This window comes from Rhea americana, unplaced genomic scaffold (assembly GCF_003343005.1).
Source record: "Rhea americana isolate MKP2758 unplaced genomic scaffold, rheAme1 scaffold_308, whole genome shotgun sequence".
Lineage (NCBI taxonomy): Eukaryota > Metazoa > Chordata > Aves > Rheiformes > Rheidae > Rhea > Rhea americana.
Window position 1 is genome coordinate 727,194 of NW_028186433.1, and position 26,688 is coordinate 753,881.

General features: G+C 39.5%; 1 long non-coding RNA gene across 3 annotated transcripts; it reads right to left on the reverse strand.

Annotated features, from left to right (window-relative positions):
- On the reverse strand, positions 1–26,574 carry LOC146593070 (uncharacterized). Of its 3 annotated transcripts, none has more exons than XR_014896464.1 (4): positions 26,367–26,574; positions 12,507–12,650; positions 8,253–8,405; positions 1–3,488 (listed from the first exon to the last, which is right to left on the reverse strand). It is a non-coding gene; the product is annotated as an uncharacterized LOC146593070 (long non-coding RNA). The 3 variants fall into 3 exon arrangements; XR_014896466.1 differs by lacking the exon at positions 26,367–26,574 and adding an exon at positions 26,157–26,246; XR_014896465.1 differs by lacking the exon at positions 26,367–26,574 and adding an exon at positions 14,351–14,533.
- Positions 26,575–26,688: the final 114 nt, after the last annotated feature.

Consider the following 26,688-nt stretch of genomic DNA (forward strand, 5'->3'; position numbering starts at 1 on the left):
GGTAAGAGATCCTTCACAGTGAAGGCCTCGCCTGTTGTCCTCAAGAAATTTTCAGGGAGAATAGCAGTGCAACAAGTGACATCATGAAATGAAGAGTGTTATATAATGTGTAATAAACTGTTGTTTTGGTAGCACCAGACAAACAAAGAGTGCTTTCAAGTAGCATAATTAGGTCCCCTGGCTAGCCAGTGTTTCCTCCCTAACCCCAAACATTTCAAACATTGCCTGATGCTCTCTCAATTTTAATTTTTCAAAACAGGTATTTGAGGTAGGGAAGCAGATAAGTGAGATTCCTTCATCCAGCAACAAAATGCACATGCCTCACTGCAGATTTTTTATTTAACAGAAAACATCCATTATTAAGAGAAGAATACTGTATGTCAAACTGTAATTGGAATTTTGAAAGACAGGAAGTATTTATGCAGGTCTTAATTTGGCAACAGTACTAATCTCGGTATTTTCCTGCTGAGAGGCACTATGGGAGCTTTAACGATTGCATGTGATCAAGATAACATCTTGACTGAAAAAGTACACCTCTGGCACACCGAGGCACACTTAGAGAGGGAACAGCACTCAGTTGCACAAAAAATAAAATAAGTAAACAAAATTGTATCTTCTGCTTTGTTAATGTTAGAGAATTAGTATAACTTCTGTAGATAGGAGATACTAGAATTTGTCCATATGCTAGACCAAACTAGAATACTAACTTCCTGGTATTTCCCCATTCAATTATGCCAGGACCAACTTAGCTCAGTTTTTAAGAGTTCAAGAGATCATTTTTAATGACTGCAACTGGCAATCACGCAGATGTTCATTTAGGGTAGGAAAAGCTTTACAGAATTTTCTACAGCTTTGGTACAGTTATTTATAGGATGCGTTCAGTGGCTACTGCAATTGTTTTGGATTACATGTGATGTATATAGTCCTGAACAAAGATAAAGATAATACTGAGACTATCTGAAAACTACATTTGACATGGTCTAAAGATACTGGTAAGACAAGATTCATTGATAGAACTGATACAATACTTGGAAAAATTAGAGAAGTTTTTTTTTAATTTTTGTATCTTGTGCTACATCAGCAGAATTCAGACAAAGTTTGTTGGTACAAGGGTCACATACTCAAAACTTTACCTCACAGAGATTCATAATGAAATTCATAGTGGACCTATGAAAATACATGTAACATGAATCAGAACAATAACATTTTGCACACAGAGTAAAATAAAGCTCAAGACCTGTTGCAAATTATTATTTTCTAGATTAGATGGAAGCTTAACTCTAAAAATCTCTCCCAGATAATCATGAACCTTACCATTAAAACACTGTAAAGTTGAACTAAATTATGTATGTGCTTCTGAATATGTTTTTGTGAGCCACAGAAACTGTTGGCAGCTGACACTCTGGTATCTATTAGGAAGATAACATTGCTCACCTTCACAATTAAACAAACTTGTGACACCTGAGGGAAAATACCAAATACTAAAGCAGTGATAAGTATTTTGCAAGTCAGTAAGTATAGCAACTTAACGCATCCTGTTCAGAAGTTTGTACATTCAGTATGCTGTATTTTAAAGAGAACAGTTTTGGTCAAAACCATTTTTATGAAAGTAAGTAGTTTTGGTTCACTCAGTCTGTTTCTGCTAAATACAGTGTAACTCTTCATGATGATGGAACAAATGGTATTTAGTGTAACTGCTAAAGTAGTCCCATATATTCCCTAAGCCCATAACAGTGTTAAGAGAACATATCAGATTCTTTTCATAGAACATATCAGACTGTTTCCCATTCAACTCCTATTATAAATAAAGCATTTTCTTACTGCTTGCATACATCAAAATTAAAATGCTATATGAGAACAGCGGTCTGAAGAGGTATTTTGTTAACTGAACAGCAACATCGATGGAAAGGAAAAAGCACAGTAATTCTTTCCAGGCATAACAGTACTGAAAGGCTTGCTAGCCTATATTAGTATTTCTGAGTATATGATACTGAGTCAATTGAAATGGGGTTTTGTCACTGTGGGTAAAAGGCTGACCATCACCAATTGGTTTAATTGAAGCTGACAAACTGAACTAAAATCTATCAAACATTCAGATCCACAAAGTTCTGAGATCCCTCAGCTCCCAGTGAGATGAATTGCAATGGAAGAAACTTCCACRTTTTGCAAAACTGAATCTCAGAGCAGATTGGAGGTGCCTCATGTCTGAAAATTGCTCCAAGTTAAAATACTATAAGGAGTGAAGAGTGTGTCCATGTAACCAGAAGGCCTCCATCTAGCCTTTAGATGTAGTAGCCACTGAATTTTGTGGGAGAATATTTTAAAGGCATTATCTGTATCTCCCATAGAATCTTCTGACTGAGAGACTGTCCCAAAGGGGCATTGTTATCATGGAGCCACAGCAAAGCTCCAAATCCTTTTTTCATGACATTCCTAAACTGCTTGCTCCACCCTGATTCATTTTAGGAAACTGATAAGACAGCTGTGAAAATACACCATGTAAAGCACTTTCATATTACAGACCAGCTGGCAGGATTTGCATTTTTTTTTTCTCCCAAGGGAATAGATTGTTGTTTATTCCATTTTTAAAAGACATATGAACTAAAAAGAAACCTTCTCTTAATTAACCTAAAGGGTATTATCAAGTAGGTGTGTACTGATAGAAAATTTTGGCTTGCAAAAATCAGTAAAGCAACTACCTCTAAAATGTATGTGGGCTTTTCTCAAAAAGATTTTGTTATTATGAAAGAGGGTGTGGGTCTTTCCTTTATGAAAGTGTTCATCATTAATATTGTTCCTATTCAATGCCTCCTGTAACCATTATTACATTTCTCATTTGACAGCTTCTCATCACAAGGTGATAGGTCTAGAAGAGCTGCAAGATTTGTGTATTAGCCCTCAGTGCAGTAATAATATTGTTTCCATGGGACTGGTGTATTCATTTCTTATGGAAGTACAAAGCCAGAAAAAGGCCTGAGTGCTTCTTATTAATAAGACTTAATAGYAGTTTTTTCAAAATCATATATCTTAAAGGCAAGGACATGACAAAAATGCAGTTTGGCTTGTTATGCTATGCTTTTTTACATCTTTCCTAATGCATCAAATGCTCTGTTACTCTATTGTAAATTCTTACACTTTTGTGAACTTCTGTCACACACTGTGACACATTTGTTGTTTTTGACCCTAGAAATGCCTACAGTTCAGTAATAGATCCCTTTGCTAGAGATACTAGCACTCTGTGATACAGCACAGGAATTGAAGTCTTCAGGACAAATGACACTATAGACATACTTGAGCTGAATTTCCAAAGTTAAAAATTATGCTTTGATACTGTAATTCTTTTTAACTGTTTCCATACTTCAGCGGATCTCAGCTGTCTGCTAGCAGTTATTACCCCAACTCTTGACTCTTTCTCACTGTTCTTTGTATTGATACATGAAATAGTCATTTCTTCCTCCTGATCCAAATGTGATGCCTACAGCCTAGACCTGCAACAGAGAAACAAAGTTTGATAATGGATATACAACTGGACAACTCCAGCAAGCTACAAACTGCATCTCCTACCACTGGACTTGCTGTGTGCATGCTCCTGCCATAAGGAGGCCTGGGATCTCTCCAAACTATCTGCAATAAAATAGGTCCTGGGATGAACAGGATGGGGAGGGTGCTCTGCCACAGCTTTCAGTCCTTTTCATTGCTGTTTTAGCCTTAAGTAGAATCAGTGAGTGAAACACTGAAACACCTGAAGTTAATGCAACTCAGGATGCAAAAAATGAGGAATGCAGTTTTCTACACTGACACTTAATTTTGCAGGGATCCTAAGAGGAGGCTTTGTGGAATTTGGGGGCTCAGTATTGAACTAGAAGAGATGTGGAAGGGTACTAGAGGCTCTCTGCTGCTTTGTCCCTAGCAAAGATTCCCATGTATAAATTCCCCTGGGAACATTTTTGCTTTCCTCAGAGTCCCAATCTAGCTGCTTTTGAAATCTACAAAGAATTATAAGTTAGCGTAGCCAGTAACAGCATGGCTACGTGGCTTTCTTCCTGTGGGTTTCTTCTCTGAAAGAAGGCGGTTTGACAGAACAAACCGCTTTGTATCAACTAATTACTGCCTGAGTGCTCCATAACAAGCTGAAGCCCAGATAATTCACAACACCATTTTAGAGCCCTACAACTCATGCCTATAGCTCTATCATGCATTTTTTTTCAATTTGAGTATCTTTTCTGTAACATCAGATACTTTTTTTTTTTTAAGGTAAAAGTCATATTTTAACAGAGTCAAAAATAAGCAAATGCTAAAATATCTGCAGTGCTGGGATAGTGCCAAACACCCACAGATTCTGTACCCTGTACTCAAGTCTTGTCAAGTAGCTCAGCATATCTTTATTCTAACCATTTAGTTTCATTTTATGCCTAATAGAGAACTGTCCTGATTAATCAAGCAAAGCACAGCAAGAAAAGTGCAGAAAAAGTTTGGTCAGCTTTGGGCACTTGGTGCTCTTAATCAACACTCTTAACCTCAGCAAGACTCTCTCGTTGAAATATTTAGGTATATGTGTACCAATATATATAGCTCGCTACTTTTCTTCCCCAAAGTCTTTTAAATATATAATTAGATAACTCCGAACAGGCAGGTGCCAAGAACTGCTAGAGGTTATATAATGACTTGTATAGTTAGCAGGGAGAGGCCAATGGGTAACTTTCTGGTAATGCAACTCAGTTCATGGTTTTCAGTCTGTGATCATTCACTGCAGCCCTTGTAGCCACAGAGGTCATGGCTTTTCTCAAGGGATGAACACCATCACTAGAACATTTTAGGGGACTATGAATTAAAAAAAAAATCACTGCTCTAATCAAAGAGGGGTATAAAGTGTGAGGAAACTGTTGAATAAAATAAGGTCTTCAGGAAACTGCTAAGCATTAACATGTGTGTTGTGGGGAACAGAAGTGACTATTCTATTAATGTTAAAGAAAATGAGTGATTCACAAGCAGTCTTTATGCTGATGATGCAAGATATTTTCAAGTATGTAAAAAAGCATAGTTCCAACATACTGCTGTCATCAAGGACAATCACTTTACCTATAACAAGTGTTGCTACAGTGGATGTTCTGAACGCATCTGAAAGGAAGAAGGCTCTAGTAGAGCCAGGATACTTGTATGAATGAAAAAAGTGACAAAAAAAAAGAACAATGATAACAAAAATAAACAATGATAACACTGTGTGAGATGGCTACCAGCACAGCCAAAGCTGTGGGGACACCTGCTACTATACCAGTTGGACTTGATGCAGGAGAAGCTGTTGTTTCCCTAGGAGCTTCCTATTAATTGCCTTAATCTCTGCTGTAACAGTACAGTCTAAAATCATGACAATATGGTAATGCAATAGCTTTTATATAATGCCCTTAATATACTAAGGCATAAGAGACTTTGCCCAAAATATATCATCGTAAACTAAAGGAAAGAGATTGGTTGCAGTGTCTAGGAATAGTAAATTAATGCTAGCCAGGTTTTCTCCTCGCCTGTGAAAGAATATACTGCAAATTGCTTCCTTAGAGGAGGCTCAATGCCTGAAGTTGCTGCTTGTATCCCCTCCAATTTGGAAATAGGAATGTTTCTATACTCAGTCACTACAGGGCTACAGCAATAGGTCATAATATTTTTTCTACCTCTTTTGGTAGAAATATCACATTCAACAACAACTCCTCACAAGAAACATCAGTTAGCTACTGGCTTATATTAATTTCTTGCTTTTTTAAATACGTATTGTTCAATAATTCTTCCTATTTATGAAAGATTTTAAGAGCAAATTGAGGGAGACTGATTTAAATCAGTACCTTTAAGGAAGAAAAGTACCAGCTAGAAGAGGCAGTAAAGCCCAAAGGATACCAACAACACACAGTCACAGAAAAGAGGCCAACATTTTCAGAGAAGTGCTCTGTATTTAGTTCTCCAGCTAATACAATGGTAAGGACAGTACGCAGTCCTTACTATCTCTGAAAAAATCAAGTCTTCAGAACGTAGGTGGAAGATCAGGAACGTACAGAGATCTGTTAGGACAGGCTAGCACACATGCACTCTGCAGGTCTATAAAGACAGATCATAGAATTGGTAAGGTTGGAAGGGACCTCCGGAGATCATCTAGTCCAACCCTCAGGCGAGTTGCCCATACAGGGATCGAACCCATGACCTTGGCATTATTAGCACCTCACTCTAATCAACACCAAGTGTTACTAAGTGATTGCTTCGGGTTTTGAAGCCCAAATGACACAAGGACACTTCTTCCAAAGGTGTAAAAAACATTTTACCAACAGCATTCATGCCTCTCAAATTTAGGAAGTAGTTTTGGATAGGACTGGAATACACAGAATCATAGTGAAGGACATGAAGAGACATCAGGATACAGCACAGAGGCAACAAAGCTGGGCAGAGATGAGACAGGATAAAGGTGAGTTTTGAGCAGAACAGAGATGAAAATAATTCAAGGGAACAGTTCCTGTTCCTCCAAGGCCTTGTATGCAAAGTTAAAAGATAGAATCTTTTCTCTGCCACTTGCAGAATAACGAGCCTTCCCTTAACTAGACTCTGTGTGAAGAGAAAATAAATGCTGTTTCTTCATCTGGAGCTCAAACTCACAAGAAACACCACTACTATGTTCCAGTCAGACTCAGGAGAAATAGAGTAAGAAAACAGCCTGTTTTTCCTGTAAACTCACTTTCCCCACACCCTGAATTATGCTCGCTTTCATAGGAGATGGAAATCATTTACACTCTTTTGTTGAATAAAAAGCAGCAACCAGGCAACTGGTACTAAACATGGGTGATTTGTCTGATCTGTTAATGCAAGCACCCATGATTAGGGTACACATAGAATACTATCTGTGCCTAAACAGAGAACACCACAAAAATAAGGTCAGGCCAAAGGCCTCTGGAACAAGGGGAAAGACAACAATGACACAAAGTCAAACAGAAATAAGACATTTCAAAGCTACCCTGTTCGGGAAACACTACTGCCCACTGAGGATTCATGCTTCTCTAGCATGCCAAGGTGTAGTTGAACCGGACTGGCTGGTGACAAAAGTCACCTTGGATTGGTCACGATGAACCTTTACATCCAGAGATCTGAGAGCACAACCCATTGTAACACTAATGCCGTTCTTTAGACAATACTTGAAATACGTCTCTGCCATAGTCTCTTACGCTGCCTACCATCAGAGAGTAATTTCCAGGAGAGATGGCTTGCATTCTACTGTTGAGTTAATGATTGACTCTGTAAATGTTCCTGAGGTTGTACTGTTAATAAACTTGCAAAAGAGTGTGGTCTGAGAACTACAAGGTTACTTTTGTTTTGGAACAATACCTTAAGGATTTGTGTCACAAAAAGTTTGGGTGCAGAAGATTGAAGTTAAATTAATGATGAGAAATATTAATTTGGGAGAAAAGAAAATCAAAACAACAACAACAATAAAAATAAAAGCATTCATGAGCTTAAAGCTCCTGTGCTCCTGAATTGGAGAAGTCTAAAATAGTGCTCAAGAATTCAGATCTGAGCAGGGATAAGATTACTACTATAGAAAATAAGCTGTGATTTTAATACGCCCTCGTGGAGCATTATCTCTGTTTTCTGCTGTCCCTTATAAATGGGGAATAACTAAGTATAAAGAAGAGATTATCCTTGTATTTTGGAGAGATGATTTGAGTGATGATGGATGAATTGGAATAAGGCAAGAAAGCAAAGAACTGAGGAAAAAAAGCCTGAAAATATTTAGGTAAAATAAATCAGAACCGAAGCGACTTTGATGGCATCCCAAGTTGTCTGGTGGAACAGCAAGATTTTTTTCTTTGGAGAGCCAGAGGGGTGGGGAGAAGGACAATGAAGCCCTGGCAAGAGGTGCAGTGATCCCTCGCTGGATTTAGGGAAGACAGAATTTTCACCAAGAGAAGCCCAGGGCCAGTTTTGATGGAGTTTGAAATACTTTTTAATTACTGATCTTTCAGGGATAAGACAGCCTCTCCTCTTCAAATTGTAATTATCTAAACTAATGGCTGGAGTGCAGGAAATTGCAGAAAGTCAGATAGCAAGGCAGTATGTGTTGGGGCCCAAGCTAATACAGAAAATAATAAGGATGCCTGAACCAGAGAGTTTAAGATTCAGGTAAGTTTCAGGTATGCCAAAAAGATACACTCAGACGTTTTAACATCAGCTTCCAAAAATGTTCTTAATATAGGCCTGAAGTATTCAGTATCGTCCCTTACCTTATAACTCCCTGGAAATTGCTTCTGGCTTCTGGGACCTTATATAATGTCCCATGCAGTCAATGGGAGTGTCTTTTGAAAAAGTTCCAGGAGAACCATTAAAGTTCCTTCTTGGCTGCCTTTGCAACATGCTGCAAGTTTCATCGGTGAAACCTGTGTATATGAAGAGAAAAATATCTGAGCAAGTCAAGGAGGAAAATATTCTTCAAACATGCCTTCCACAGCCCACCAGTAAGGAAATATCACAAGAGCAGCAAATGGCTGAGGACACAGACATTGTAAATTCTAGTAATCCATTCAATATTCAACTACAGAAAAAAAATTTAAGCTTCTCGAGTGTCATAAATAAGTCCAGCATGAAGAAAACCATTTACAAAGTGCAATATCTGAGCAAGATCTCATACAGAAAAAGATGAACTGCAGCAAAATGTGTAACTGGGACTGAAAGAGAAAAAGAGAGAGTGAAGTGTCTTAAGATCTAGCACTTGAGGAATATATAACAGGTTTTGCCAAGAATTATTCACATACATCTGCACAATCCCCATCCATCTATTTTTTTACTTTTTTGTGGGCCAATAAAAATAGCTGTGTATTGTCAGTTCTAAAAATAAGAGTTTAAGCTTTATACAGCATTTGTATCACAGTACAGAAAAGAAAGCAATTATGTTCAAATTAACTTTTCTCACAGCTTATATAGCTGTAGTCGTATCAGATTGAGGGTGTATCGTAATTTTTTCCTCATCCTTAGACAGGAAAAAGAAAAAACACACATGGAAAAAGAATGGATGACCCTTGTTTTCTACCTACACTCTCCAGGTATACTTTAATAGGGTTAATAATGACTAAACAAAATAAACTATAATTTCTTTCCCTACAGGCAAACTTCAAAAATCAGGGCCATTTTTCTACATTAAGTTCTGAAGCATACATTTACAACTGAGCATAAAAACCCAGGGGTAGTTTTGCCAGAGATGAGGCAGAGGCTACATGGGCTCAGATTAGACACCAGGTCTCCCCAGTGCGAGCTCTGCCTTTGGCACATGGTAGAAGAGATGCCAGGCAACCCGTTCCTCATCACATGCCTGCCTCCAGCCATACCCTAAAGAGGCTTTAATCATCCCACAACAACACTGATTCTTTCATGTTCCCATTCAATACAGTAAAAACCCATAATCTGATAGATGTTAATACTATAGGCCTAAACTCTTCTTATTTACAAGACTGGAGTATAACCAGTATCGACAAGACTACTCTCCAGTGTGCCATCAAATTAGGTATTTATTCAGCCAATGCTATTTCAACACAGCTTGTTTATTTGGTCACTGCTGACATTTCCTATAGTTTGTTTAATTCACTGCAGTGACACCTGAGGTGAGGGTGGAGCAAATTATCCTGCTTTTGAAGCTACAACTAGCCATCAAGCCAGTGAGAGCTCCCACAGCTGTTTGCATTTGTTCATGCTAAAAATGGGCAATTTTTAGCAGCATTCCCTTCTCCTTTCTCTTTATTTAGAAAACAAATACTAAATCTTCTGGAGAATATTCAAGAGTTCACTTTCCATTACCATGAGCCATACATTGACCTCATCATCAGCAACAGCACTAAAAATCATGGTTTCTGGAACACAGCTCTGAGCAGATGAGTGTTGTTGAGCTCTGAGCTATTGGGACAGTTGTTGAGGGCAGGAGCTGCCAATCCAAAGTGATTTTTGCCTTTCAGCTAACAATTGTACTCACATGCCATAAATGTCCCTCTCCTTCCTTGCTTCCAACTGGCCTTCCAGATGCTATTTTTGTAAGTGTTCGTGACAAATATATTCAGTACTGTAAAAATGCCAAACGTTCTTTACACTAGTAGTTTAGCTAGGTCTGCCATGGCTCCATTGAAAAGAGCACAGCTCCGCTGCCAGAGCTTTTGACAGCGCAGTGTAAACACACAACTGCAGGCAAACAAGTTAAAAGTATAATGAAAAGATAACAGCTGGAGCACATGGGCCCTGTTCATTGTTCCCTCAGTGTCAGGCAGTTACTTATCCCTGTGCAATCAACCTACAATGCTCCTACAGAAGTTCGGTAATGCTTTATACTCACTTTGCCTTGGCAGAAATACCTAGGCAATAAGCAATGCAAAAGTGATTAAAAAAATCCAAAGGGGAGCCTCAATTCTGTGCTATTCCTACTGTTGAAATCCTAAGTTGGGCAATTCTAACATGCTTTTCCTTTTTTTATGTCATTCCTTACAGCATTTGTTTGTTATTTTGGAGAAACAGGACAAGTGAATTCATTTTCTTTCCTGTATAGTTCATTATTGGTATGAGAATCTGAACAGGTCAGAATGCCTTGGCAAAAACATTTTATTAGAAAAGCAAGATCTCATTTAACTTCAGCTGTACTTGGAAAAGATTGCTTCCAAACAGATTTTTCAGGTTTTTGTACAAGTGAGCTTTCCCTCTTGACATAATCATACACACACACACTCCACTACTATTTTCCAAATTTTTCCAGTTGGAAGACAGTATAAATGTGTGGGAAATACTGTCAGGCTTTGGAACATTTTCCGGATGAAATAACTTTCAGTTTTAAAAGCAACACTTTCAGTACTCACTAGGTCTTAAATGTTCAATGCATTACTTTTTAAAGTGAAAGTGCAATTTTGAAGCTGTTTTTAGACTATATCATTACAAAATTTCAGGTTCCTGCTCCAAGAAGAGCATCCTAGAGCTCTTTGGGATCAGTATCTAGCCATATTTCTAGAACAAAAAGTAGACAATTGCTTACACTAGGGGATGATAACACATTTCCACATCTTCCACATACAGGTTGTCTCAAATGAGCATTAGGGTTGAAGAAAACAAACATTACAAATATACTGATTTACAGATTTTATCATCTATCTTAAGAAAACTTGTTAAAAATCAGAAAACCTCATTATGTAATAGAGTAGATAATCATGCATTTTTCTTCTTTCTTGATCACTACGTACAGAACCTATGTGATTATATGAAAATAAAAGGTAGTACTCTGATATTTCTGCATTATACAGTAATCATACAAATCTGCAATAAAAATTGAAATTCAATRGGCAGTTTGTAAACTGCAGGTTTTGCTAAAAACAAACAACCTGCAAATATCAGCAGAGGAAGCAGCATCCTTGAAAAGCACTGAGGTTTGTTGTTTCTTCCTTTTCTTTTCTTGACACGCTCAGCACAAAAAGGAGCTAACATGGATAGTAGCTGGTAGCATGTTTGTCTTACAGGGATTTCTTCATGTCTGAGAAGAAAAGGAATCCTTTAGCAAAACAGTAGAGAAATATTTGTCCTGTTTTTTCAGATGAAGGGCTCTTGTTTCCAGTCGCTTACTCCCTGTGCGCCTTGGCTTTTGATGTTGTGCTTCTCTTGCTCAAAACTCATTAAATCAACATTCTGCTACAAAGAGATTCTCACATACCCTGGACTGCATTCAGATGACTTGCAGGGGGATGACCAACACATAAAGGGGGCAGAGAATGTAAATACAGTTTAGTCAAATTAGTATGTCTTACCAGGATGGATTCCACCATTCTAACTCATACTAGGTAGTCTATTAACTTATAGACAGATCAATTTAACTCAATGGCATAATTCCTGTAGTAAGTTAGGGACAGACTTTTAGAAGTGCTCATAACCTGGCAAATCTGTGATGCTCACAAACAAACATTAAAAAAAAGAAAAAAAAACACATCCTTCTGGAGTCCTGATTTTACCAGATTTTTGGAATACTTTTCAAAATCCCATTCTTACCATTCAGTGAGAACACAGGCAGAGGCATGATAAACAATATAGTCATTTTTGATAAAAATATACAAATATTAGGGCTCATTCTACCTGAAGCATCATTAAGTTCACTTCATAAACATGCTGAAAGTTCTATAGTAAGTAAAGGCATGACAAGTTTTATACAGAACACATCTGTGCACCCTTATTTTCACTTTGTCTTTTCATACATGTAGGAAGAAAAGATAGCAAAAAAAGAGAATAAAGTGTTAAAAGCTTCACTCTACGAATGAGAACTGAAGATAGCTGAGGAGTTCGAAACACCGCAAGAGCAACCCACAAAGCCCTATCTTCCGTGTTACAATAGCCCAAACACACTCCATCTCATCCTGTAATACACGCTGCTCCTGATCACATAGGAAAAGAAGAGGCATACAAGCAGGTACACATGAAAACTTTTACACTCTACCACTTATCCCAACCTTCCCATCCTGTCTCCTTACCTCCTCTGTCTATGACAGGTAACACTGCTCCGGTCCACATGTGGCTTCTGTTTATGCCTCCTCCCAGCTGTTGTGGATGTTTACCAAGCAGGTGATCTTCATCCTTTTCTGCCCTTCTGTTATCTGGAGTCGCACACTCCTTTCCTAAATTGTAAATAATACACAATATTTAGCTTTGAAATACAGTATACATACAGTTTTCTCACGAATGTAAAGAGAATTTTTGTATCTGACCCTGTGGAAGTACCATGGCCATTTGTAAAGCATAATCATAGCACATCACATGGGTACTTGAATCTTTAGCCTCACTGTGATCAAATATTTAAAGTACAGCTAATAAATTTAATGTAGACTTTCATTCACTGTGGCCCTATCCTTTATAATCTACAGATAAATTATACTGGCAGAATCCCTCCAGAAATCCAGAAAAGAACAGATTTTAAGTTGGATTGACAGCAGTGGTCATTCGCAGGCAGGCAGTATCTACTTGCGTATTACATAGACTGTGGATAAACGGAAAATTGTTACCTACAGAACTGTCAGTTCCTCACCTGACACTTGCTACATGAGATTAAAAGAGCCAGTTACAGCTGACAATATACTAGATTGAAAGTGCATGAAAGCTTCCATGGAAAAACTCAGAGTCTTGTCTACTTCAGTGAAGGCTGAGACACTTGTACCTAATTAAAATAACGATGGTCAGTTATTTTGAAGGCAATAAAATCTATTCTCTCAAAACAAAGATCAATTTTCAAAATCTATCTATTTGCTAAATAGGTGGTATCTTCCCCTGACAATAAACATTCCCAGAGGAATTGTAAACGCACAGTGCAACATAACAGAAAATTTGAAATAAAAGCACATGGGGCATTTGTAAGTGTCATCTTTTGTTAATACTGACATATGTGACTAATCACAGTCAATTTAGTGTTGATGTAAAGTTTGTCATTTTTACAAGGGTTGAGTAATACTAAATATCACTGTGGGCTGGTGTGATTATGTTCTTTAAAAGAAAATTGATACCAGATATGAAGGGCCACATTTGCAGTTGGTATAACAAGTCAGAACTGCCCAATTCAGGACAGCGTAGTGACGTGAAATTAAATCATCTGGGAATCTGTTTTGCTGTATCCAGCAAAGACGAATTCTTACAAATTGGTATAAAAAAAAATGAAAACTGAAAAAGACAGTGGAACCAAAAATAATGCTTGCATCTATTTTAAGAAGCACATATACAAATTAATCCCAAGATTTAGGATATAAGAGTTCTGCAGCAAAAATCAGGAGAAATCTTCCCCTTGAAAAATTGAACAGGTTTGCTTTTCTTTTCTTATCCCAGTAAAATGCATTGACTAGTGCCAGAGCCAACAAACCAGAACAGATGAACGTACTGTCAAATCCAGCACTTCACAGTCTACCTTTGGCCTCCCTGACAAAGAAGTTCTCGCAATCCGAACTGCGGTATAGACTCTGTATGCTTCTCCAAACCGTCTTCCGAAATATGCTACAGAATTAGTAGAGATAGGAAGGCAGAATTTCCTTATAACATGAAATATATCTAGGAAGTCTTCACTGCTCATTTTCCTTGCCTAGGAGGCAGGGAAAAATAGCCACCACAGCTTGTCATTAACTACCTTCTCGTAGACTAGTCTAGGAGACTACACCCAAGGGCCCTTGTTACTTTTCAAGATCCTCTGCACTCATTTTCTGCATAGCTAATGCGAAGGAACATGTTATTTCATATAAAAGGAGGCCATAAACAGCACAATCAACTTCTTAGTGRGTGTTTAGGAGCCAGCTTAAAACAAGAGGCTGGCAGGTTGCATGCACTGGGAATAACATACCACATTCTTTCCTCCTCTCGAGCTGCCAGTGCTAAGAAGATCCATGAGAAAATCTGCAATGTTGCTCAAAGCCAGTGAATCAGTGCAATTCCCTGTGATTTCAGCTCAGTCTCATCACTGTGCTCTGAACGCGGGCACAACATCGCAGGCCAAGATCTGTGGGTGGGCAGCTCCACCAGACTCCAGCTCTGCAACACATATTTCAGGGGACTCGTAAGAGACACCTACACTGACAACCCCTCAGCTACAGTCTGTTGCTCCCAACCTTGACAAGCCTTTGATATAAAGTTGTTAAAGTTAACTTTAAACATACGAGGAGCTCAATTAGCTTAAATAGGAGGAGTTGTGTGCTTGAAGTTAATCCTTGCTCACGCAATTTCCTGAAGAGATGCTTTTTTCTGAATGAAGGTCACTGACTATTTGTTCTTGGCAATATGGACTCTGCCTTTGCATAGGGTTGTACATCAGCAGAGGGAACCTGATAGGCAACCTTGGGCAGGGTACGACTACAATATAAATATTTAATACTACTTTTTAATTTCATCGTACATCTTTGCAAGGATTTCCTAAGCTCTGCTAACACCCATCATCCTCCACAGGCCAGGTTATTCTCAAAAACCCTCTCAACTGTGGGGAACATAAAAACCACAAAAGGAAGCAGGATCAGAGCAGGAACTCTAAGAATGGTTTGAAATGCATTTCAACAACTGCATTTCAGGAGGCTCATCCTGAAACCTAATGTCTGATCAGCTGCAAATCTACGAAGCTGAGGATGCACCTTTTCACACTGTGCAGATGGCATCACTTTAATTATTCTTCGGCATCACATGTTGAATAGAACATTTGATTTTTTTTTATATATAAATGGACTGTTGTCTTTGCCTTCCTATGAATATTCCTGCGCTGAACATACTACTAAAGCGAGAGGAGGAGAAAAGAACCAAAAGAAAACAGGGATCTTTCTGCAGACTTACTCTGTACTAATTATTTCATACCACARAGACAAAAGTTGACAGAGTGGAACATATGATCAAAATGATGAACGCTATTAAAAAGTGCTGGCTGCATTTTCTAGTTACCACGGCATAGGAACAAGTTGCTAGGAAACCCAGTCGGCAGGCTCCTTCCCGGCCATGTTGGACTCGGAAATCAGCCATAAAAGGAATTCCCATGCCATTGCACGGTTGCTATGGCAACCAGACAGAAGTGATGGAGCCCAAGTTAGCGGCACACCTTAAACAACAATATGTTTCCTCTCTTTTTAACATTTTCCAAGCCATAAATACAGGGAGTCTACAATTCTAAATAGCTCCCAGCAAGGCCAACTTTTTCTTTTTTTTCTTTTTTTTTTTTTAAGCTCATTAACATTCACATCGTTTGAGGCTTTGCACATAAAGCCAAGCAATTTGCAAGAAAAGAAAGGTATCGGCAGTATCAGATTGCAATCACTTCATCAAACAGTAAGGTAAAATGCACAGAAGATGTGTAAATGCATTCTTACACAAAAACACAAAGAGGAGAGTAACACCAGTTAGAGGGGAGACTTGGTTAGATTTGGGGAAGAAATGTGTATCAGTGGGGCTGTGCATTCAGCATACCTGGATTTTGGCTGTGAGCATGTTACAGGTTCACCTGTGCCACTGCAGCCAGGTCAGAGGGTGGCGTTTGTCCAGCTTTAGGTGTCTACCCTACATCTCCTTCAGAGCAAGCTGTCTGGCTGCTGTTTTAGCCTACAAAAAGATAGCTCATGTAGTCTACAGTTTACAGCATCATTTAGGTAACCAAATACAATCACAATCAGATGGGGCAAATCATACTGTTAATATTGCCAGCCAGCTCTCCATGACTATGTAGCAATCCCAGGATAGGTGGCACCCACTCTTGGTCTGATAGACCCTGCCTTCCCAAGGTCTCATGCCTCACTGTACACAGCTATCTCAGACCCTTCCACGGCAAAGATGAGGTGGTTAGCTCATGTCCAAAAAAAACAAATCTGAAACACTTTGGTAGAGATGTCACAGGCAGGAAAACTTCACTAAGACCACATACCAGAGTAAGTTTGTTGACTCCTAGAAGTAAAGTTACTCCCTGAATCCCAAGCACTGGGATGTCAGTTTTAGCCGGATGTACAATTTTGTTATTTCTAGCAGCTGCTGTCCACCACCTCATTTATGCACAGCAATTACGCTGTTAAACCAGACATCTACCTTGACAGGCAGCTTCACTTTTCAAAGTCGGTCAGTGCCAGCTTATACCAATGTCAAGTCCTCGCTCATCCCACTGGCAGTAGCCAGCTCCTCAGGCAAATACCCAGCACGAATGCTGAGGACAGACACAGAGCTTCGCTGTCTGTTGCTGTGACATGCCAATGAAGGGAACTGAGAACGAGGGGGGTTAACAGAAGCTGAGCTTCTTTTTCTTCAAAATGTCTAAAATGGCCCATGAACGAAAATTATAAAATAATTATACTCTGCCTTGAGCTGCACACAAAAAGGTTATTCACTACAAAGCCCTAGCAACCATCTTAGCCTTAAAGAAAAAAGAAAGCAGACTGCCAACGCAGTCATGAAATGACACACAACTGTTAATTTCATGTCTGTTTTTCAAAAGTCTGTAATAACAACCAGCAATTCCTTACAAAGCATCCATTCTTGCTCCCTAATTCCCACCTAGGGATATTAAAAGACTTAACCATTCCCTAGCTGTGTCTTTCAATAAGATAATGTCCATTTCATTTTTTTAATAAAAATATACAATCTTTTCCAGGAAAATACATTCACAAATGGTCTATAGAAGCGCTCAAGTGAGTCCAAAGGACTTAGTAGGATTAGTGTAACATATCTGAACATATAGATGGATTCCTTCTGTGGCACAATATGACTCGAGTTTGATGGTCTCAGCACAGCGCTTCATATCAAAAGGTCACCTTGTATAATTAAAATAGTTCTCAACAGAAGGGAACGAGAATTGCACTAAATCAGACATAATGCTGTACAGGTTTGTGCTGTAATTAGCTGAAAATATACAATTTCATTGTCATCATTTGCGTGTCTTTTAAGACAATAAGTATTTATTACCAAAATAGATAACAATCTGAAAATAATAGCAAAGACAGGAAGGATTAGGAATAGCTCCTATAATTGTGYTGCAACATGATGTTACTGCATAATGAAAAAGGAATTCAGTTCCAGGAGCAGAAATGTCTGTGCAGCTACTGTGATCTGCCACTTGGGAGAAAGAACTGCCTCAAAACATTGATCCTGCTGACTGACTCAGGATTGACATTAACAGGTCTGCTAGTCTCATCTAGCTGCCAGCTGGTCTTGTGTACAAGGGAGTAAATTGGGATCCAACAAAGATACTTCTGGTGGGAAAGAAAGTGTATCATGTATGGAACCTACTCTACAAAAACAGATGCAAGCACATAAACATTTATGTGGTTTAAATCAGGGCGAATCTTAGGAAAGCAGCCACCAATGTATTGCTACCACTCAATGTGAATTTATGCAACACATACTGATACACTCCCCTCTGCATGCAGCACAGAGTCTGCTGCAATTCTCAGTTCCAAGTGCTGGCTCCTTAGCACAAGACACAGAAAGAGCCTCCTGCTTTTAGCTCCAGAAGTCCTCCCGGGACACAAGCAGAACAGTGGCTTCAACAGCTCAGCTCATCTTTGAAATCCTGGGGCTTCCCAAACTGAGCTGAAGCTTCTTGTTTTCCAGAGGGCAAGAGCAGGCTATTTGTCACCGTACTACAGGTGATCCAGGATGCAATGATTCAACYTTCCGCTTCTGTAGTTCTTTGGATCAACCCACGTGCCCAGCCAAAGCGTCAGCAATTGAGCATGACTCTGCTCCCCAGCGCCAATTTCAGCCTGACGTTCCCTAAGAATTTTAATCTACAGCACGATGCTAAGTACACTTAGTTATTGTATTGTCTAATACACAATTGAAAAAATATGTTTTTATTTACATCTGAAAGATGCTGCAGTGAAAAAAATCTGGGTAGGCTATGCATAAATACATGAAATTGCTCCTACTTTGCTAATGAACTATTGTTTGTAATAAAATTAATCTCATTCCACCCATGATATATCTGGTTTAATTTTTCAAGCTTGGAAATTCAGACACAAGCCATTTGTAGAAAGCGAAGCCAGAATTCAAGAGATTCACTTTAAAYCAATCAGGCAGTTGTTTTATTTATATAGCAGCCTTCAGAAAAATTATCTGAAGGCACTTAATGTGAGAACAACTTGGCAAAATCCCAGAGGGGTTGCTGCTAATGGTGTCTTAAGACAGCCTTTGTACGGGGAAAGGGTTTCTAAATTAGCGCACATCTTATTACTCAAATTTGCTTTACATCCCAAAGTTACAACTACAGTCACTCTGAGCAGATATTTCTTGAGAGATCATCCACACAGCTTGTCTATTGGCCAAAACCAGCTGTTCTGGGGCCTGGAAACACACCTTCCTCATCCAGCTCAGCATGCTTTCAGGACAATAATATTCACTCCCACGCTCTAGGCAAGATTTGCACTTATTCCATTTCTGCATTTGAGGAAGGGACAGGAGCAAAAGTGAAGCTGACTTTAAGCTTTCTTCGCATTCTGCATGCTCTGCTGCAATGCTGGGCTTTGTCTACCCAATTTAAGGTGCAAGACAGATGAGCCTCAGAGCTGAAACTCACGAGCAGCKTTATGGAAAATACTCACAACAGAGGCAGAAACAAAGAGAAGCTCCCGGAAACAAAGCAGAGCTCTGAAGCAGAGCCTCAGGAAATGCAGCTCTCCACTGACTTGTGCCAGCAAGCCCTGTACATTTTCATTATTTATAGAGAGCTTTAGATGAGCAGAGCAATGTGCACTAGGTAAAACGCACCRCACAAATCAGAGTCTGCTTCCAAAAATTTACAGTCTAATGGCATCAAAGGTGCACACTAGCAAACAAATCGATACAAAATGTACGTGGGATGATTTATCGTGTTTTGAGTTGGAAAGCAGCTAGAAATAGGTTCCGTCTTAAGAACCATTTTCAGAAGAAAYGAGAGCCTGTGAACTCTGCTCGGATAGCTATTCCAAGCACATGGAAAGGCTCAGAAGGAAGGAAAGAGTACAAAGTCAGCAGCAAGGAAGAGAAGGGCAGAGGGGCAAGAAGGAGCACRAACTACGCAGGGCTGTCGAAGCTGAACGAGCTATGAAAATACATAGGAAGAGAGCACTGCATAGCACCTCTCTGAAGCTGGTGTGGATCAAGAAACTTAATTCGATGAATAAAACAACACAAGATATTTTAAACAAAGGACATGTCCAAGTGAAGTGAATACCAGCACAGTTGGTAGATATTTTGCTTTTAATGCAGTACTATAGAGAAAGCTAGCGGTGAATTGGGAGTTCAAAGTTGTGCTCTAAATTGGTACTTGAACATTTCCATGCCATGGTTTTTAATTTTGAAAAAGGCATCCAGTCATACAAGGTTAGTTTCAAACTTGCATTTTCCATGGGGTTTTATCTCGTCTTTGTGTAGCTTTTAGAAGGAAGTGCTTGGATTAGGTTCAAGCTAAAGTTTAACCTCAGCTGTCATATTCTTCACTGCTTAAGAATATCTTCCAGCCATTAAAACTAGACTGAGAGGAAGATCTTTAACAGATACAGCGCAACAAGTAGATTCATTCTGCAAAGCTAGCTGCTAAGGGTAATTTTCAGGTATTTTTTCCACATTTTAACTAAAAGCTCATGTGCTATGCAGACAGACTTGATTAATGGAGGCCTCATGTGCAAAAGCATGACTAATTTGGTACATTTGCTAACCTGATCGTGCCCCTTCCCCCGAGCGAGGGGGATATACACAGAATTGATGGCCATACCTAAAATCCTCTTCGTGGATCCTCTCCCTACATCAGATTAAGACCCTGACTACAGCACTATCTTCAATGCCTGAAGATATTAACCTTCTCTCATATCCACTGTGCATAAAAACCTTTATTAAATGGTGATCTTCCAGTAGCTACTTTGTGTTACACAGTCCCTAGCATTAAGAAAAATACAATGTAGCAATAACAGTGTGTACAGAAGGACAAACACAGGGCACAATTAAGGTTGCAGTGCCTGCTGCATATACCATACTTATGGCTATGGCAAGGTTTGCATTTAAAGGTGCAARACAGGATCTGTTAAGTAGCTTAACTCTTCATTTTCTTGATATTATCACTTTGCATTAGGTACACAGCAATACTAAAGGCTCCGCAATATTTTTGTCTACTGATCGCACAGTATGAAGCTATGTGTTATGTTGGGGAGAAGAGTGATCAGCAACTTCTGGCATGGATACAAAAGGTATCACAAGGCAGACAGTAAAGCCAGCASAGGACCAGAAGCAGAGATCTGCAGCACCCTAAGAAAGGCATCTGTGAGGAGAAACAGCTCTTCTAGCTCCCACTGAATTTCAAGTGTAACGTGAACGAAGACCCTCTGCTTTTCACAAAACACAAGACATCCCCAACAAGGTGATTGGTTGCATCTTCCTTCCCTTTTTGAAGGACAGTATCTCTAAGCTCCTGCTAAGTTTCTCCCAACACATTTAACATCTAATTTGGGAAGAAAATAAGACAAGTCTGGAGCTCTTCCTTTCTCCCAGGAAAAGCCTGCTAATATTACAACATGTCCCATAGAATTATTATTACAGAATCAGTTCTRTAGAAGTAACAAGCTGCAAAGCTAAGAGAAGACAGGGAGCAGTAAGAACCCTTCCTCCTTTGTTCCACAGCAGGAGCTACCCCTGACATTTCGTGGCAACAATACGTGGCAAGCTCGACTGCGGTTCTGCAAGACCCAGGAAGGGTGAACTTGCTCTATGCACTCACCTCTGAGCTGCCAGATTTCTAAAATATGCATCAATTTGTCAGCTGGAATTTAAAGCACTTTCAAGTAGCGGTAATTTAGAATTCCCCTTCCTCAAGTGAGATGGCCAAAACTCAAGATAATATGTATCAAAGAATAGTTAGATACATAAAAGCCTTCTTTTGGGTGTGTTGAGGACTGCTTTTCTTGAAGCAGCAGATTGTGCTCAATATAATCTGAAGGGTTTTCCTGAACATTACGGTAGTCCCATTGGAATGCTTCCACATTACCTTTGGCTGTTTAAAAGAAAGGCTGTTAAACACAGCTACCTTCTTCTTTCCTGGGAAGGATATCCTATTTCTGGGAAATTTCAGCCAATGGCCACCAGAAGACAGGAGAGCGTAAGAATCAAAACAGAGGCTCAGTCACCTCAGTAGCATCATTTTTTTCTCATGAAGAGAGGAGGAAGAGACTGTTCTTTCAAAGAAAAAAAGACAGTTTGTGCATATTTACATATAAGGAAATAGGTACTGGTGAGTCTATAGGACTCATGCTTGTAATAACCTCTCTGATTGTAAAAACATGGGATACAAATATTTAGTGAGCTTGAAAACATCTTGGACATCATTTTCAGATGCCTTTAAACAAGATGTATCAACTAARCTCCTCAGTATCTGCAGGGCTTTTTATGTTTCTATTTGCCTCTGTTTAAAACCTTTCCTAAAACACTTAAGGCAGGAAAAAAAAAATCCACCCCCAATGCAATATGTTTTCCTGGAAGAATGTAATGCATCTTTCTGCTCCTAATGAAGTTAATGCAGATTTTATAATTGACCAAAACTGGAACATGACTGATTCAGCCAATGTCACAAACTGACACAATCACTGAATATCCTGTTTATTGTTTTTAGTATATTTTCTCCACTCACTGACTGATGCTCCATTAAAATTCTTGAGGCCATACCAAAATGAAATTCTGCCAAAAGCTGCCCATTAACAAGCAATTAATATACAAGCTTTAAAGTACAAGGTTGCTCATGCCATCCCACAGAAAATATTCTTTGCCTGCTATTTCTCACTGGAAACATTTTCTGACAGAACGCTTTATCTCTGCCAGGGATTTCAAAGAAGTAGACTATAATTCTCAAGAAGAGTAAAGTCTATACTTGCTCTCAGCTTATGTGGATTGATTAAACTTTAATCTTAAAGGCTGTTTTCTGGCCCACTTAACAACTGATGTAGTAACAGAAAYGACACCATTAGTTGTACCACATCTGCCAGCAATCAGAACAGAGTAACAAGGCCATTCAAGTATACATTGTGAACATCAGGACTTTAAACAACCACCCTCCCCAAAGCAAACAGCCCCTCTCTCTCTCAAAAAAAAAAGCACTTCAGGCTTGCACCATCAACGTTTATAGGCGGTCTTGCTATGACCACTAGGCAATGCAGCCCTGATTCATGCAGCAGCATTTCTTTGCATTGACAATTCTCCTCACAAGAAAYGCTGCAGAGATGAAAACGCTCTTTGAAGAGATTATGCTTCGTATCTGACCCCTACAAGGGCAAGCGAGGAAAGAAATAGCTGTGGTTCTGCATTTTAGTATACCAGACATAATAGCTACTTGCATAGGACTGACCAAAGATATTTCTTCTTTGACCAGACGACAGACTGAGGGTCTGAAACAGATTTCTGATCTGCTGCAGGGCATACACAAATATGGGCTGTCTAGTGCTTGGGACCAATCCATGATGCACCCATCTTCACAAAGTAGACATTAACCTGCTCAGCAAAACCAAGAACAAAGGCTGAAACAGGAAACCCCATCAAAAGGACATAAATGCAGATCCGCATTCCTCAGAGGACAAAGGATTGTTGAGGTTTTCAAAGTAAAATATAGCTTATAACAAACTTCACCAAATTATGTGTTTTGCCTGGTAAAAAGTAGTTACAGATCGGAGGTAATTACTAGTCCATATCTAGGAGTCCGAGAATGTTGGAGCTCCTTCAGCTGCGTAATTCAGACTTGCCAAATGTCACTCATTTGAACTGACGCATATACATTTTTGGCTTTAATTAGCAACCCTCTCCCCCCCAAAACCTTTTACTTCTTCAATACTAGAGTTACTATCAAACTGTCTTAGTCAAACAACCTTTATCATCTTAAGGGACATGGAGCTGACAAATACAGACTAATTTATGACAACTTCACTTTTTGTGATGGGCCTCTGCACATACACCTCGCCCACTGTCCTGTTTTTAGTAGCAAAAGCTACTGAAAGGGTACAGAAAGGAAAGCTATCACCAAAAAAAAAAAAGCACAAAAAACTTCTCTCTCTGGTCTGCCATTCTTGCTACTGGAGCAACCAGCAACAGGTTTGCTGAACTACATGTTACACTGAGACCACAGTATGATTTATTAGTGACTGATGGACCCAGTCTCTATTAATTTGTAGAATCCCCCTTCTTCAATATATCTATACTCTTGTGCTCCATGGAAGGAGTCCCACCCTTTAATTATATGGCAATTTTTTCATTAGTTTATTCACTAAAATAGCAGAACTCATCATAAAATTCAGTGAATCAAACACTGATTCATTCTAATTAAAATTTCATGTATATCTCCAGTCCTTAATCCTTGTATTATATTGAATTATGCTTTTAAACTATCTTTTTCTTGCTTCTTGTTTTTTGTTTCTTTTCTGAATCTTGAGCTTAGTACAATGAAAGTATCAAGATGTAGTTTTGTTTTTAGCCAGCAGGACTTGATTTTACAGTGTTCTAGGATGAAGTGCTGCAGTTCAATTTTGTATTCATCTTCAGTGTTTGTGAACTCAATCCATTCCCATTTGTATTTGCACTTCAATTTTAATGCAAAAGGATCCATCTTTGGAACACAATAAACAAGTTGCAATCCTCTTAGAGTATATCAATCCCCCAGATGGTTTAAAAAAAAAAAAAAAAAAAAACACCGATCTTTATGTGTAGATCCAGCTCTTAAAAGATCCCCCTCAGGCACTATGGAGGCCTGTAAAAAGCATGAACATAAATACCATGATATTCTGTTTTTTTCCAAATACCACTGCTCTCAGCTTTGCTCAAGTTCCTGTGGTGGACACACTGTAATTTTGAAAAAGTAACTGACTGCTCAACTTCAGAAATAATTTGAATTCATATGTGGCTCTTCAGTGAGGCAGGTGAGATCTACTGCTGCAATGGCAGGGCTTTTCTATTGCTTTCATAATGCTTCACAATCAAAGGTTGCAAATGTGTATGAAGCACTATTTACTGTTGCTTAGAACACCCTTGCAAACAAGGTCATAACCATTATCCTAATATGACATTTTAAATACATGTAATTCCAAATAGACTGATAAGGCTAAGACCCTCACATTTTCATAGCCCTGAGCTGGATTTTGCACCGTTTATTCCTAAAATAAAACTGCACAAAAGAAGAATCCCAAGCACTGAGAACCATTTGATACTGCTCACTCAGGGGCATGCTGGAAATATTYTGTCACATGAGAACTCTAAAAGCATCTTAGAGAAACAAAAACTTCCTTTCGGGGCATATTCCAGATTACATGCACTATAGGACAGCAATTTTATAATGGTATCCCCAATTTATACATGTTACATGCTGGAAATACTCTCTCTACGATACTAAACTATAATGAATCACACACACACACACACAAAAAAGGAAAAAGGAAATAGATATAATGCAGAACACATAGATGACATGTTAATCCAGAGATTCATGGGTTGGATAATGCAAGCTGCAAGAGCAACCTCAAGCATGTTGCTTATATAAAGAAACAGCAACTTTAAATCATACGGGTAACACCAGTTGGCTTTCATCTGTTAGTTCTTTGCCTTTGTCAWTTGCCCCACAAAACTGCTACTTTAGCAAGACAGTCAACAATGAAATAATACAGAACGAAAAGGAGAGAAAAGGTCAAGAAAAAAAAAACACCTTAAATCTTCAATTCAAAGGGAGAAAAAGACCAGTCAAACTACGTCCATAATGGAACAGAGTCTGTGATCACCAATATCATTACTTGCCAGCTTGATTTCACTGAAAAAAGAATGGGGCCTTCCTTCAGCCCCATATTAAGATGTAGTTTACRCACCCACCCTGAGCAGATGTTGCTCCCAGATCCCCGCTGCTTGTGTACTGTAGATTATGGGCCAGATTTACAATAGTATTTGAGGATTTAAGCATATTACTACATGTCACATGGGATTGGCAGAAATGCCAAACAAGGTTATACCTCTTATTTAGGTTATATTATAAYAGCGGTTGGAGAGTCCCATAAGGTTTTGTTTTTAACTTCTTCTGGACAACAAGCACTTTACTTTTGTGTACTTCCTGAACACACACACAGTGCTGGCAGCAAAAGCAGAATAACGATGGCAGTAAAAGGAGAGAAAAGTTATCGCTACACTGACACAAAGACAACATTTCTGGTATTCTGAAACCTGATATCCCCCAGCGCTATTCCCTGATGTTCTAATTAATATTTTTTCAACGCTTTTAATAGTTTTTTTTTGTTCTCTGTTTGCAGTAAGAGATTGAATGAACAGCAAAATTCATTAGAATAACCCTCATGGCCTGACTTCAACAAACAAGGAAATTCCAAATTAAAACATACCACTGAGCACTGGAAACCTGACAATATTAAAAGCAGTGGGAGTGAACTAAGGGCAAAATCAAGGCTTTAAATACAACATCACTTCACTAACATCTGTTTTGCTCTTTTTGTCTTTTTGCCCTGGCTAGTAGGAAAAAAATATATATAAAATTTTAGCATACACCGGACACCATCAGAGCAGAACCGTGACCAACACACGCATCATAACGTGTGGCAGAGCGCCAAAATACGAACCACAGCTTCCTTCTATAAGGCAAAATATGAAAATAGGCACCTAACTTCAGGAAAGCGTGCAGTTCCGGGCCTGCTTACCACTCACTCCCAAGCTTGGCGCTGAACTGCGTTTGCGCCCGTTTCTGAAAGACGGACGAGACGAAAGCAAGCAGATCTGCCCGAATCTCGTGCGAGCCTCGAGCTAAGAGCACAACTGTGCGGTCAGTCAGCTGGAAGCGATAATGGTTTAAAAAAGAAAGAAAAACCCCAAACGCGGGCGCTGAAGCAGACTGGGAAGTCTCGCTTTACCCTTTCCACTCGCGCGTGGCCGCCACGAGGTAGAGGGGGAGCGGGGGGGGGGGGGCGGTCACGGCCACTCGGCGCCCGCGGCAGGCCTCGAACCTTCCACAGCGCGGGGAGGCGCCGCCTCTCCTCAGGGCCCAGCGCCGCCGCCGCCTCCCGCCCCGCGCTCCGAGGCCTGAGGGGAGATTGGCGGCCACCGCGCGCCCTGTCACGGCGGAGGGACCCTCCCCTCCCCCACGCGGCCCCGCCCCACTGAACGGGCGCGGTTGCCGCGGCAACCAACGGCCGCCCGCGCGCGAGGGACGCGCGGGCTGCGCTGCGCTGCGCT